Here is a 13,262-nt window from a genome sequence, read left to right on the forward strand (position 1 = left end):
CCACCTGGTCCTGGTTGCAGAGCGGCATTTGTCGCTTCACCAAGGGACAGGTTGCCTTTTCAGCTGGCCTGTAGACTTCCGAATAAATGCTTCAGCAGCGTGGTAGGTCATTTGGCTAATATTGTCACCCATTCCTGGATACTGTCACGGTATACATAAACCGCAGGTTGGCTTTAAAGCACCCAGTTTGCCCTACCGAGAACCCATAGTGGCAGCTTTCTTTCGGGTACCACTGTCTGGCATAAGAATCCACATCTGTAACCGATCATTTGAGCGAAAGTCATCGACCGCTTCCCACTAAACGGTGTGTGCGAGAGTTCAAGAGTACACCGAGAGATGGATAGCAGCGAACGACCCTGTTGTAGTACTGAGATGTGTACTGTGCTCCATTTCTACAAATACACACATGAGGACATGAGAAGGCTGCCAATTGTTCTGCCCTTGTGGCAGGTGGCTGCAATATCCTAAAGCACGTTGTGTGTATTAAAATCGTCATAGAGGAGGAAGGGACGGGGAAGTTGAATAAGGTAGTCACGCAGTGCCTCTTCGTATAGCACTTCATGCAGGGCAGTCACAGGGAACATATGACATATGCACTGATACAACTGCTTGTAGCCTGGTTTTAATGAAAAGAAGCGAGGAGTGGTATGGGTTGCTTACAAAAATTGACACTCTTCCTGTAGTTCCCTCTACTAAGGGCGTCCGTTTTATCGAGGATGTAGCCCGTAGGACTAGGTTGTCAGGTAATTTACAATAACCCTCCCGAAGCCACAGAGACATTGGTCTATCCCGAGATAATAGAGGTAGTTCCTTCACATGAACATGTGTTGTGAATCCATTCAAGTTCCACTGAAGTAAGGAAGCCATCTTAACTGTGAGGTTTTCCTCTGTCTTTCCTCTTATCGTTCCTGCATGGTGGGGAGATTGTAGCATTAAGTGGGTTACTTGAGGGACTCGCCGGTCGATGCCCATACCACTGATGATATGGCCGTCGTCGGATCCATCAGACAGACCCTAGGTCGCAAGGTCTGATGGGCTTGAATCCAGTCTTTCTGGCATGTTGTTTTCATCCTCAGCCTGGATTTCGGAGACATTGGTAAAGTCCTTTCAACAGAAACATTCAGCTTGTGCTCTTCTGCTGTCAGCCATGGGTGTCTGCTATTATTCTTGACGTTAGTTTCTGCAACTGCCGTTATTTCAGTGGCAAGAAAGCTTCATTGTAGTACTATCGGTGCAGGTTTGCAGCTACAATTACAGATGCAGTTTGATGTTCCCTGCTCATCTGTCAAAGTCTGGATGTCAACACTGGTCTTCTATATGGACTGCTTCAATGCTGAGGCAAACGACTTCACAAACGTGCGTTGTGAAATGTGACGAGTAATTTTTAATTTCTGGATTTTCTCCTCTTCTGTGAAGACGGGACATTCTTTACTCCAAATTGAATGGGCTTGGGAGCAATCGACACACATTCATGGGGAAGTATGTTTAACAGTAGCAGGGGAGCCGCATCTTTCACATGTAGCCTGACCATTGCAAACCATGGCGATGAAATCAAAGCATTGACACTTAGAACAGTGCATCAAATTAGATACATAGTCTTACTCGGCATCTTATGTCCAGACTGTGAAGAAACCTTTTTTCTAATGTAATATACACCTCCCAGTAGTCAGTACAATCGATTCCTCAACGCCGCGAAAAAACTTCTGACAGTATTCACTACTACGAATGGTTGCCTTACTAACTTCTACTTCTTCGTCTCTCCTTTTATTACAGTGAGAAAGACTTCTCATTTTCGGCACTCTAGGGAGCTTTCTTAATATGATTTGTGACAGGGAAGTTCACTTGGGCGCCTGGAGAGTCGTTAACTTATTCGGTGCTGAAAGCCGCCCCTGGCAGGTATAGAACAGGGAAGTCACTGTGTCTATTCCTTACACAGTTAGTGCATGCAGCCTGCATTCCATTGTACTGCACAATGCGAGACATTAGAAATAATACTTATTTATTTATCGTGTCAAAAGTACATAATTTTACACAAAAGAAGACGAAGAATTGGACCCATCAAGTGCATTTGGTGTACCTCTCATAAGGTCTTGCATGGTGCAGTTGGTTGGTGATGAGGAAAATCGAAGGAAATGGCTGTCAGTCTGCTCAACGCCACACTGGCAAAGAACTGAGTCCACAGAGAAACCTCAAGTCTGCAGAATGGTCTTGGATCGCGTAGTGTTTGATCGTAATCTATTGAGAGACCTCCATACTGACCACTTCTCCGAATGTCTAGGGGGAAGTTCTTCCTTTGAAGCCATCCATTCTCCAAAACACCGACATTTTCCCGCCATTGCGAGATCCTTGCCGCATGTGGATTCTCGATGAGAGCCTCAGTAGTTGTCAAGAAGCTCTTTCTAATTTTCAGCCTAGGACGTGCGGGCTCAAGACCATTTAGTGGATGGGCCTTACTTTTCTCATAACTCGCAACTTCCTCACGTCTGATTTCAGGAGGAGCTATGCCAGCGAGGCAGTGGAGTTTGCGCACAGGAGTAGGTCTTAAGCAACCTGAGATGAAGAACTTAGAGCTTGAGACAATGGGACCCGTCACTGAACCGAGCGAGGTGGTGCAGTGGTTAGCGCACTGGACTCGCATTCATGAGGACGATGGTTCAAACCCGCGTCCGGCCATCGTGGTTTAGGTTTTCCGTGATCTCCCTGAATTGCTTCAGACAAATGCCGGGATGCTGCCTTTGAAAGGGCACTACCGACTTCTTCCCCATCCTTCTATAATCCGATGGAACCTATGACCAAGCTGTTTTGTCCCCTCCCCCAAATCAACCTACCCCGTCACTTTTCGCAGCTGTCCCACGCAAGAACATTTAAATCTGAATAAGAGAGTCTGTCATTGTTTCATAGTAATTATTCTGATATAAGGTGCATTTTCATTTTCCCGAGCTTGTCTATGTGCAAGAAATTCGACAGGACATGGTTGGAAATTTTGCCATGTAGTGTGAACGTTTTACATTAGCTTATTTTTAGTCAGATTTCGCAAGGTATTTTATTTGATGTCTTATGGCAATAAACCAAATTGCTCTCTTTCGTTGTTAGATGAGTTCCTTCATTAATCTAGTCCGGTGAGTTGCGGTACCTGCATTTTGATACTTGATTGGGCTCTCCTCTAGTAACTTTCATTTAATAAGACATCCATATATGCGGTGTTGTTTCTCTTAAATTTGCGTGAACTTACGGGGAACTTCCGTTCCCTATAGGTCACTAGGTGATCGATTAGCATCTTAAGGGATATGCTAAACAGTTCAACCTACATCTCACGATACAGCCTAACTTTAAGGTTTAGAAAGCCGGCCGTAGTATACTTAGGGTAGCTCAATAGATTGTCTGACAGGATAAAAGATACCGACTTCTAGAGCTCACATCAATCCTTGTAATGAAATTCTGAACTTGAGTGACACATTCGCTCTCCCACTGTTGTTGGAGTTCTTTGGTATCTATATCGTTAATGTCCGAGGTCAGCGCAGCTCCTTCACGACAGTTTAGCCCAACGTGCAACTCAATTTTCATATCATATTCTCCAAGTAGTTTGACACTTAACAGCTTGCTTACTTGGATAACTTTCCGTGTCTCAATGAGGAATGTATCATTGGGCAGCCTCCTGATAAATGTAAGTTGCCCTGCAAGTCCCCGTAGAACATTACTGATGTAGAAATTCTGGAAACGAATTTTATGCGCGTTTAACAACTATAAATACATTATTAATCACGGGATGTGGCTCATTACTATTGCTGCTTTCTGTGTGATTCACAGACGTCTCAGGTGGGTTAGCCACAAGAGATCACTTTGGGGTTTGTGTGTTAATGCTGCCCAACGGACCAGCCGAACTGCTGGGAGTAGAAGGGAGAGATTCAGGCTCATGGGGGGGAGGGGGGGGGGGGTCCCACAAGCAGCTGGGGATATAAGCTTGTATCCTGACACAGAGTCCCTTCTAGCCTGGGTAAGTCTTATAAAACTCAGATCTGGCAGATTCCCCAGAGGTTGCCCACTAATCAATGTCCTGCCTCAACAGCTTTTCGTCTCATCAGTGCGAAGCGCACCTTGAGATTGGCGATTTTTTTATATAATTTATTACAATCCATTAGATCCAGGAGGTTAAGTCATGATCATCGCTCCCTGTTACACACAGAATCCCATTGCTGTGCCACAAATTGGTCGCTAAAGCATGCCCAGAGCTTACGGTCACAGAGGACTACAGGCACTTGCCTGAGCTTTAGAAAACTCGAGTTCGCCAAATCTGTATCCACCAAATGAATGATGAGCTCCCTGAATTTCCTTTAAGCGCGTTTCTACAGCTTGTATGCAAACCAGTGCGACTCCGGTACTGGTAAGTGATCACCGATATGTAGTTGGAACTGCTGCAGTATCACATGCCTCAAGTGATAAAAAACCAACTGCCATGTCCATCTCAGACTTAAAAACCATAATTATGTACCAACTACTGGCTGAAATTATACATCAGCTAATAGGACCTCATTACCTCTCACCTACGTTGAATTGTGCAAGTTACCTGGTGTCTATTCATGATGTACTGCCGCAACTGTTGGCGACTATAGTACCAACTGTTCACGAGCGGATGTGTTTTAAACTGGATGACCAGCCCACTTCAACACTAACGTCCATGAACACTAAACTATATAAACCTTAAGCGATGGATTAGTAGGAGAGATTCCGTCTCACCACCAGAGCATGGTCTCACTCCTATCCGTTTGAATTTTATGAGGTTATCTGAAAACGCTGTTGTATGAAGCCCCAGTAGAAACAAGACGAACTAATTAGTAGAGGTCAGTCTCATTGTGTAACAACCAACAGGGATATTTGGGAGACTGGGGCAAAATTGCAGTCGCCGTGGCAACGCATGCTCTGAGACAGGCGGTCATCAGTTAGAACAGTTACGTGAGCTTAAGGTGTTGTTGTAAGGTACAAGTCATTTATATAATAAAAAATTAAATGTTTTTTTCCAATCTTTAGTTTCTGATCTCATAGTTCTCAGGTATTCCTTTTCAGTACGCCCTCCTAGTTTTTGACATTCATAGTGGCAGACGTGGTGTACGATCTGCGACTGCCAGGTTGAAGTGCTGGAAGAGTAGTGCTCTTTTTTGAGTGTGAAAATGAAATGAACAGTACGTCATGAGGGGTTTTGTAGAAGAATGATTTGGAAAAAGATGTAGGATAGAAATGATGGGGAACAGGAACCTCAAGCTGTGGGGAAGGGAAGAAAAGTAACAGGGGAAAAAGTATGCTTGCACGGGGCGAGAAGGAATATCACGTTAAATCTGAAGGTACAGTTAGATATTTGTGCAGATTTCGTAGTCAGATAGTGGGAGGTGGTGAATATTTCGTTGGGATAAGACTTGGAGAACGTGTAGATTTAAGATTGGAGAAATGTGCTGGTATTACAATCTCAGGGTACGAAAGCTGATAATCAGGGATGAAACAGTTTCGTGGCTACTCTCAGATTTTGGTGAGTTTCAGGTAGTAGAAAGGTGTTCAATGCATGGAATCTGAAAGGGGAATTAACAAGCTAATACAGGAATTGAGAGGAGGAGGAAAGGCGGACGCAAAAAGAGAGACGAAATGCATTGCTTTCGATGAATTGAGTTAAAGGAGCGACAGAAACTTGATGCAGCGGAAATTCAGGCTCTATTGGCATAGAAGGGTCACATCAAGGTTTGTAGATGGGAAACCTGCAACCCCAGTTGTGGCCGGTTAACTGTTTTATAGTTTTAGTGTATTGTGGGCTTCTATTGCAGTATTAGTGGGTGGGATTTCAAATTAGTTTACGATCAAGGTTTAGTCTGTAGTATTCTAGAGTATTAGCTAACTGGATGTGGTGGTTGTTAATGTTGAGCCATAAGTCATGGGGCAGTGGGTCTGAGAGATATAGTCTCTAATTATTGCCTGGTCTTAAACTGGTGGATCTTGCTGGGCCACTGGTTGCACCAGGAGGTAATATGAGTGAAATAGATTTGAAGTGATTATTGGGGTTCCTGGAAGAGAAGAATTGGTAAGGAGGATGCTACGGGTAGCAAGACACTGTCACTGGCGTGCTCGAGGTGGCAGACAGAGGGAGTTCAGACATATCATCAGGGTAGAGGATGTCGCCTACTCTTAGAACTACTGAAACCTAACTAACCTAAGGACATCACACAAATCTATGCCCAAGGCAGGATTCGAACCTGCGACCGTAGCAGTCGCGCGGTTCCAGACTGTAGCGCCTAGAACCGCTCGGCACTGCGGCCGGCGAGGATCAGCAGGTGGACAAAAAACATGCACAAATTTATTTTATTTATTTATTCAACCTGATCCGATTAGGTTCATCTGGCTCTCTCTTACATTGTACGAAGATTTCACATGTACAGTATCTGATTACATCATTGTTACATACGATTTAACATTTTAAAATTAAATATAGTATTAAAATGAAATGACTACCTACACTGATAATGTGGGTGAATAATACTCATTATGAAATAAAAAGTTAATTTTAACAGTACCTGTGCAGTACTACTGCTGCTTCTGTCACTAAAAATAACAGTAATAATAATAGCAATGACAATAACAACAATAATGATAGTGGCAGTCCGAGCGGTCTAAGGCGCTGCAGTCATGGACTGTGCGGCTAGTCCCGGCGGAGGTTCGAGTCCTCCCTCGGGCTTGGGTGTGTGTGTTTGTCCTTAGGATAATTTAGGTTAAGTAGTGTGTAAGCTTAGGGACTGAAGACCTTAGCAGTTAAGTCCCGTAAGATTTCACACACATTTGAACATTGGATAGTGGCAGTGACGGAAGCTATTTATTGACGCTGCATAGGTCTCTAGATTGAAAAGAAGATCTGAATGTCATACAAGATCAGACACTTTTATAACATTTTTACCGTTGTGGAGTTGCAGGAATAAGATGCGGGTAAGATAGTCCTAGTCAGAAAGAAAGTTGAGACAAAAGCCAACGTGGTTTATATGAAAAGATAGCTGTTAGTTTAAGTGTGCATTGGGAGAGTATACTGTCGATGACCTTATGAGAGTGCTGGGGCAATAGGTACAGGCGTCAATGGTAAGTTTCTTGGGTTGAGAAGAGCAGGGTACTAGAAGTTTCCCGCAGCTCGTGATATCAGCCTATGGGAAGCACGGCAAGAGTTTCTAGGAAGGAATGCTTTAAAATGACGGTAAATAAAGAAGTTGTGACCGGGAGCAGCGGTGTTTCGTTTTTGGGGCTTTTTATCACATAGCAACGTCTAAAATTAGGTCGATACGTAAACAGTCACACCGAACTACTTGCCCTAACACGAGCGTAAGCGCTCGTCCTCGCAAGAAGGCAGCGGGTCGGATGCTGGCCGCAACTCGCGCAAAAGTACAATCGATAGGTGCGCTGCTGGCAGCGCAGCGCGGCGCTTCGCGTCGATACGGCGCGCCGGCCGCACGGCCTGACGTCACAGCTCGCGCGTCTCCGTCTGCCGCCTGACGCCTACCAATAACGTCTCTGTCCAGCGCGCGCCGAGTTCCTCGACCTCGCACCCAGCCGCTCCACACACTTCTCATTTTAAGGACGGCCCCTGCCCCCGAAGCGGTCGCATTCCTGCTACCGGAGCACTCGACTCTGAGTAATGAAAACTGCACAAGACAGAATTAATTTTTCTTTCACCGACATTCTTCACTGAAGTATGAGTATTATCTTTACCTCCCAAAATCAGATAAAACAAAAAACTGTTTTTTTTTTCAGAATTACTAATGTTATGAATACATAATTAAATAGAGTGTGATGGTAGGGAAGAGTACTTCGATACACATTTCAGATTGTCCCTCCTAGCCAGTTCTTTAATATGAGTTTAATATATTCTCTTACTTCATTTTTAAATAACAGTATTCACTATTTTTCTGAAACTACAAAAATTACTCGAAGATGTAAAGGTTTTTCCAAACGTTAGAAAGTGTTCCAAGGGACAACAAGGTCAACAAGTTAAGGGGAGGTATTATCAAAAATCAGTTACACGTTAAATACATTTTTAAATAGGAGCTATTAAAATCTAATACAAATTTCCATTTTCAAAACTTAAAACTGTTAAGGGGGTAGGACGTCAAACGGGCCGTCTTGGAGCAGGAGAGACACCACAAGACATTTTAATTTCCACTGTCTATACATTTACGAATAAATTCATAAAACTCTGCAGCATGACCAGGAAGGATTAAGGACTCACCATCATAGCAGTGGAAGTACAAAAAAATAACAAAATAATTTTTTTACATGTGAAAGTTCATCATTTTTTCACTTCTATTGACTGCGTTTGTTGCTATAGGTGCACGTTTCTTCGTAAGTAAGAGAGATTCTTCGATGAATTTTGTACAGCATACAAACAATACCTACAGGTGTATGAAACTCTAGAAATTATTTAATTTATGAAAACATGAATGTGCTGTTACATTTTAAACTTCATGTTTAGAAAAAACTCAAATTTTATAGTTAATTATCTCAATTTTTACCACAGTTTTTAATAGATTTGGAACATTCTAGAGTTTCATACACCTGTACGTATGCTGTGCTAAATTCATCGAAGAATCACCCTTACTTATGAAGAAAAGTGTACCTATAACAACAAATGCAGTCAATGGTAAGTGAAAAAAAGGTGAAATACAAATGTAAAAAAAAATTATGTTCTTATATTTTTGAACTTCCACTACTATAAGTGTAAATCCTGAATCCTTTCTGGTCATTCTGACAAACTATTATGAATTTATTTTTAAAAGTATAGACAGTGGAAATTAAAACTTCCTGTGGTGTCTCTCCTACTCCAAGTCGTCATGTTTGACGTCCTACCCCCCTTAAGACATTAAAGACACTGAGGTCACTTGCAAATACACTCCTGGAAATGGAAAAAAGAACACATTGACACCGGTGTGTCAGACCCACCATACTTGCTCCGGACACTGCGAGAGGGCTGTACAAGCAATGATCACACGCACGGCACAGCGGACACACCAGGAACCGCGGTGTTGGCCGTCGAATGGCGCTAGCTGCTCAGCATTTGTGCACCGCCACCGTCAGTGTCAGCGAGTTTGCCGTGGCATACGGAGCTCCATCGCAGTCTTTAACACTGGTAGCATGCCGCGATAGCGTGGACGTGAACCGTATGTGCAGTTGACGGACTTTGAGCGAGGGCGTATAGTGATCATGCGGGAGGCCAGTGGTCGGCGGAAGGTGCACGTGCCCGTCGACCTGGGACCGGACCGCAGCGACGCACGGATGCACGCCAAGACCGTAGGATCCTACACAGTGCCGTAGGGGACCGCACCGCCACTTCCCAGCAAATTAGGGACACTGTTGCTCCTGGGGTATCGGCGAGGACCATTCGCGACCGTCTCCATGAAGCTGAGCTACGGTCCCGCACACCGTTAGGCCGTCTTCCGCTCACGCCCCAACATCGTGCAGCCCGCCTCCAGTGGTGTCGCGACAGGCGTGAATGGAGGGACGAATGGAGACGTGTCGTCTTCAGAGATGAGAGTCGCTTCTGCCTTGGTGCCAATGATAGTCGTATGCGTGTTTGGCGCCGTGCAGGTGAGCGCCACAATCAGGACTGCATACGACCGAGGCACACAGGGCCAACACCCGGCATCATGGTGTGGGGAGCCATCTCCTACACTGGCCGTACACCTCTGGTGATCATCGAGGGGACACTGAATAGTGCACGGTCCATCCAAACCGTCATCGAACCCATCGTTCTACCATTCCTAGACCGGCAAGGGAACTTGCTGTTCCAACAGGACAATGCACGTCCGCATGTATCCCGTGCCACCCAACGTGCTCTAGAAGGTGTAAGTCAACTACCCTGGCCAGCAAGATCTCCGGATCTGTCCCCCATTGAGCATGTTTGGGACTGGATGAAGCGTCGTCTCACGCGGTCTGCACGTCCAGCACGAACGCTGGTCCAACTGAGGCGCCAGGTGGAAATGGCATGGCAAGCCGTTCCACAGGACTACATCCAGCATCTCTACGATCGTCTCCATGGGAGAATAGCAGCCTGCATTGTTGCGAAAGGTGGATATACACTGTACTAGTGCCGACATTGTGCATGCTCTGTTGCCTGTGTCTATGTGCCTGTGGTTCTGTCAGTGTGATCATATGATGTATCTGACCCCAGGAATGTGTCAATAAAGTTTCTCCTTCCTGGGACAATGAATTCACGGTGTTCTTATTTCAATTTCCAGGAGTGTATTACATGTTCCGTGGAGGCAGACCTGTTTCAAGGTAGAAGATGATGTACTACCGACAACATATGGCTTAACGGTCCGAACGTTGTATGACTGATTTTAAAAGTATGTGGAATTTTGCTCACTATAAAATACTGTAATGGAAAATGAACAATATCTTCCAACTTAGCCTAATCTCACCTAACGTACAATTTAGATATTTCTAGCGGACTAGGTAATGCTTCATAACTGCAAATTATTTATGGAAGTGGTATATGCGTAATAATTTCCTTCTCCCTCCTCTCTTCGTCCATCTCCGCCTCTACCCTCGTCTCTTTTTCCATCGCCTTCACTTCCCACCTCTCCTCTTACTGCCCATGTCCTCCTCCTTCTATCTCATTGTGTCCTCCTCACCTCTCTTTCTGTCCATCGCCCCCTTTCTCTCTCTCTCTCTCTCTCTCTCTCTCTCTCTCTCTCTGTCTCTCTGTCCATTTTCTCCCTCTACCCGTCTCTGTCCATCTCCTCTTCCCCTCTGTCTCTGACCTTGGCCCTTGTTTATGTTTACTGTAAACTATACCTCGATTGGGAAATCAAATCACTTGAAATTAGTGCATGTCTGTGAGGATATTAGCTTCAGTGATAGTATTTCTCATACTTTTCATCTGTGTGCTGGTAGGATTGCCAAATTTCTGATGATTCAGATGCCATACTAGTGATCTAAACATAAGTCGATAAGCCATTTATACAACATTCCTCTATCCTCTTAAAACTGACTGTTACGAAGAAACAAAACAGCACACCGTTCCGTGAACAATTTTTGTTAAAATTATATATAACGAGAAAGAAAATAAGCGGAAGAAACAATCTGTCAAATAGTTTAAATGCCATGATATCTAAGTTAAAACTGACAGCGAGAAAGAAAACGAAACCGCTTATTTTCACAGCACAGTATTTCATTTCTCGCAGTTGGCTTCTACAGAAAGTCTGTACTTAGTTGTTTAAAAAATATGTCGCCTACGGTCGTCTGAATGTTCGCGAAGTATCATGTAACAATTTGAAGTAAAATGGTAAGAACTTTTTGAGATTTTTGCTAATAACGTTCCCACCGTATATATTAAAAGTACATTTATATATAACGTATATTTAAAAAATATACAGCCAACGCCTGTCCGAATCTTTATTGAAGAATCTTGTAGAAATTTGAAATAAACTTGTCAAGTACTCTCCGAGATATTTGCTAACAACGTTTCCCCTTTATGACAAATAAAATTAAAATTTGTGTCCTATGTTCGTCCGAATGTTCATTGGAGTATCGTGTGAAAATAGGAAACAAATTGGAGGATATTTTTTCGAGATTTTTAGAAACAACTTTTCTACTTTATGTATTACATACGTGTTTATGTACCGTATATATATTTAAAAAATGTGTATCCTATGTCCATCCGAACGTTTATTAGAGTACCGTGTTAAAATTTGAAGTAAATCGCTCAAAAACTTTTCGAGACTTTTGGTAACAACTTTCATCAATGTCTTGTCGTTATACATCAAGTATAGCTACATTTAGCTAGGATTTATACGTCACCTGCATTTAAGAAATATATAGCCTGTGTCCATCAGAACGTTTATTATAGCAGTCTGTGAAAATGTGAAGTACATTAGTAAAGATATGTTCGAGATGTTTTGTAGCAACGTTTCCTGCTAATATATTGTGTATACCTTTACGTATTACACACAATAAAAATACGTAGCCTATGTCCGTCCGAATGTTTTGTTAGAGCATCGTGTCAAAATTTGAAGTAAATCGATCAAGAACTTATCAACATTTTTGGTAATAACTTAAAACAACGACTTTTCTTTATGTAGCAATAAAGATTTATATGTCGTATATATTAAAAACTGTGTAACCGATGTTCATCTCAACATTTATTAGGGCATCGTCTTAAAAATTTGAAATAAACCCAACAATATCTACTCGAGTTATTTGGTAACAACGTTAAACAACGAATTATTTTTATATAGTATAAAAGATGTAGAATTTTTATGTACCAGATGTAGCACATGTCCGTGCGAACGTTTATTAGAGTATCTTTAAAAAAATCTGAGGTAATTTCGTTAAGAAGTTTTCGACATTTTTGTTAACAAACTTTCTCATTCATTTAGTGTATATATACCTATATACCAAATATAGTTTAATAATGTGTAACCTATGTGTCTGAACGTGTATTAGAATATCCTACAAAACTCTGAAATGAAAAAAACGCAACACCAAAATATAATTCATCTAGAGTAATGAAATTTCGGAAATAAATGTGTCTTGGTAGCATATTTACGTCATTAACATTGCAAGATCACAGATTAGCGTAAGCGCGAGATAAGCCAATGCAAATGTGAAATGTTGATACATTAACAATCGGTGTAACTGCCAGAATGATGAATGCCAGCATGTGCGTCACCCTTTCGGAGAACACCTCTTGAATGGATGCACGAGTGGTCGAATCACCAAACTGACGTACAAATTTGCAGTTAAGGTGCGTGGGATAAACAGGAGAGTTCTCCTGCTGTCATACGAAATAGCACCCAAGACCATAGATCCAGGTGTAGATCCAGTGTGTGCAGGGCACAGCAAGGTTGGTTGCAGGCCCTCAAACTGCCTCCTTCTGACAAACACACGACCATCACTGAGACAGAGGCAGAACTATCTTTCATCAGAAAACACAACAGACCTCCATCCTTCCCTCCAATGAGCTCTAGCTTGACACTACTCAAGTCCCAAATGGCGATAGTTCGGAGTTAGGAGAATGTACGCTAGTGGGCGTCTGCCTCGAAGATGTCCTTGAAGTAACCGACTTGTTTCCCGTAGTGCCACGTGGCCGTCCCGGAGCCCGGTCTTCTTGGGACCGTATATTTCGTGAGTACCGCTGCCAGCAGTCACGTACAATTGCAACTTTCCTGCCAAGTCTTTCGGCAGTATTGCAAAGGGAACATCCAGCTTCGCGTAGCCCTATCACACGATCTGGTTCAAACGCACTG

This window comes from Schistocerca gregaria, chromosome X, assembly GCF_023897955.1.
Source record: "Schistocerca gregaria isolate iqSchGreg1 chromosome X, iqSchGreg1.2, whole genome shotgun sequence".
Classification (NCBI taxonomy): Eukaryota; Metazoa; Arthropoda; class Insecta; order Orthoptera; family Acrididae; genus Schistocerca; species Schistocerca gregaria.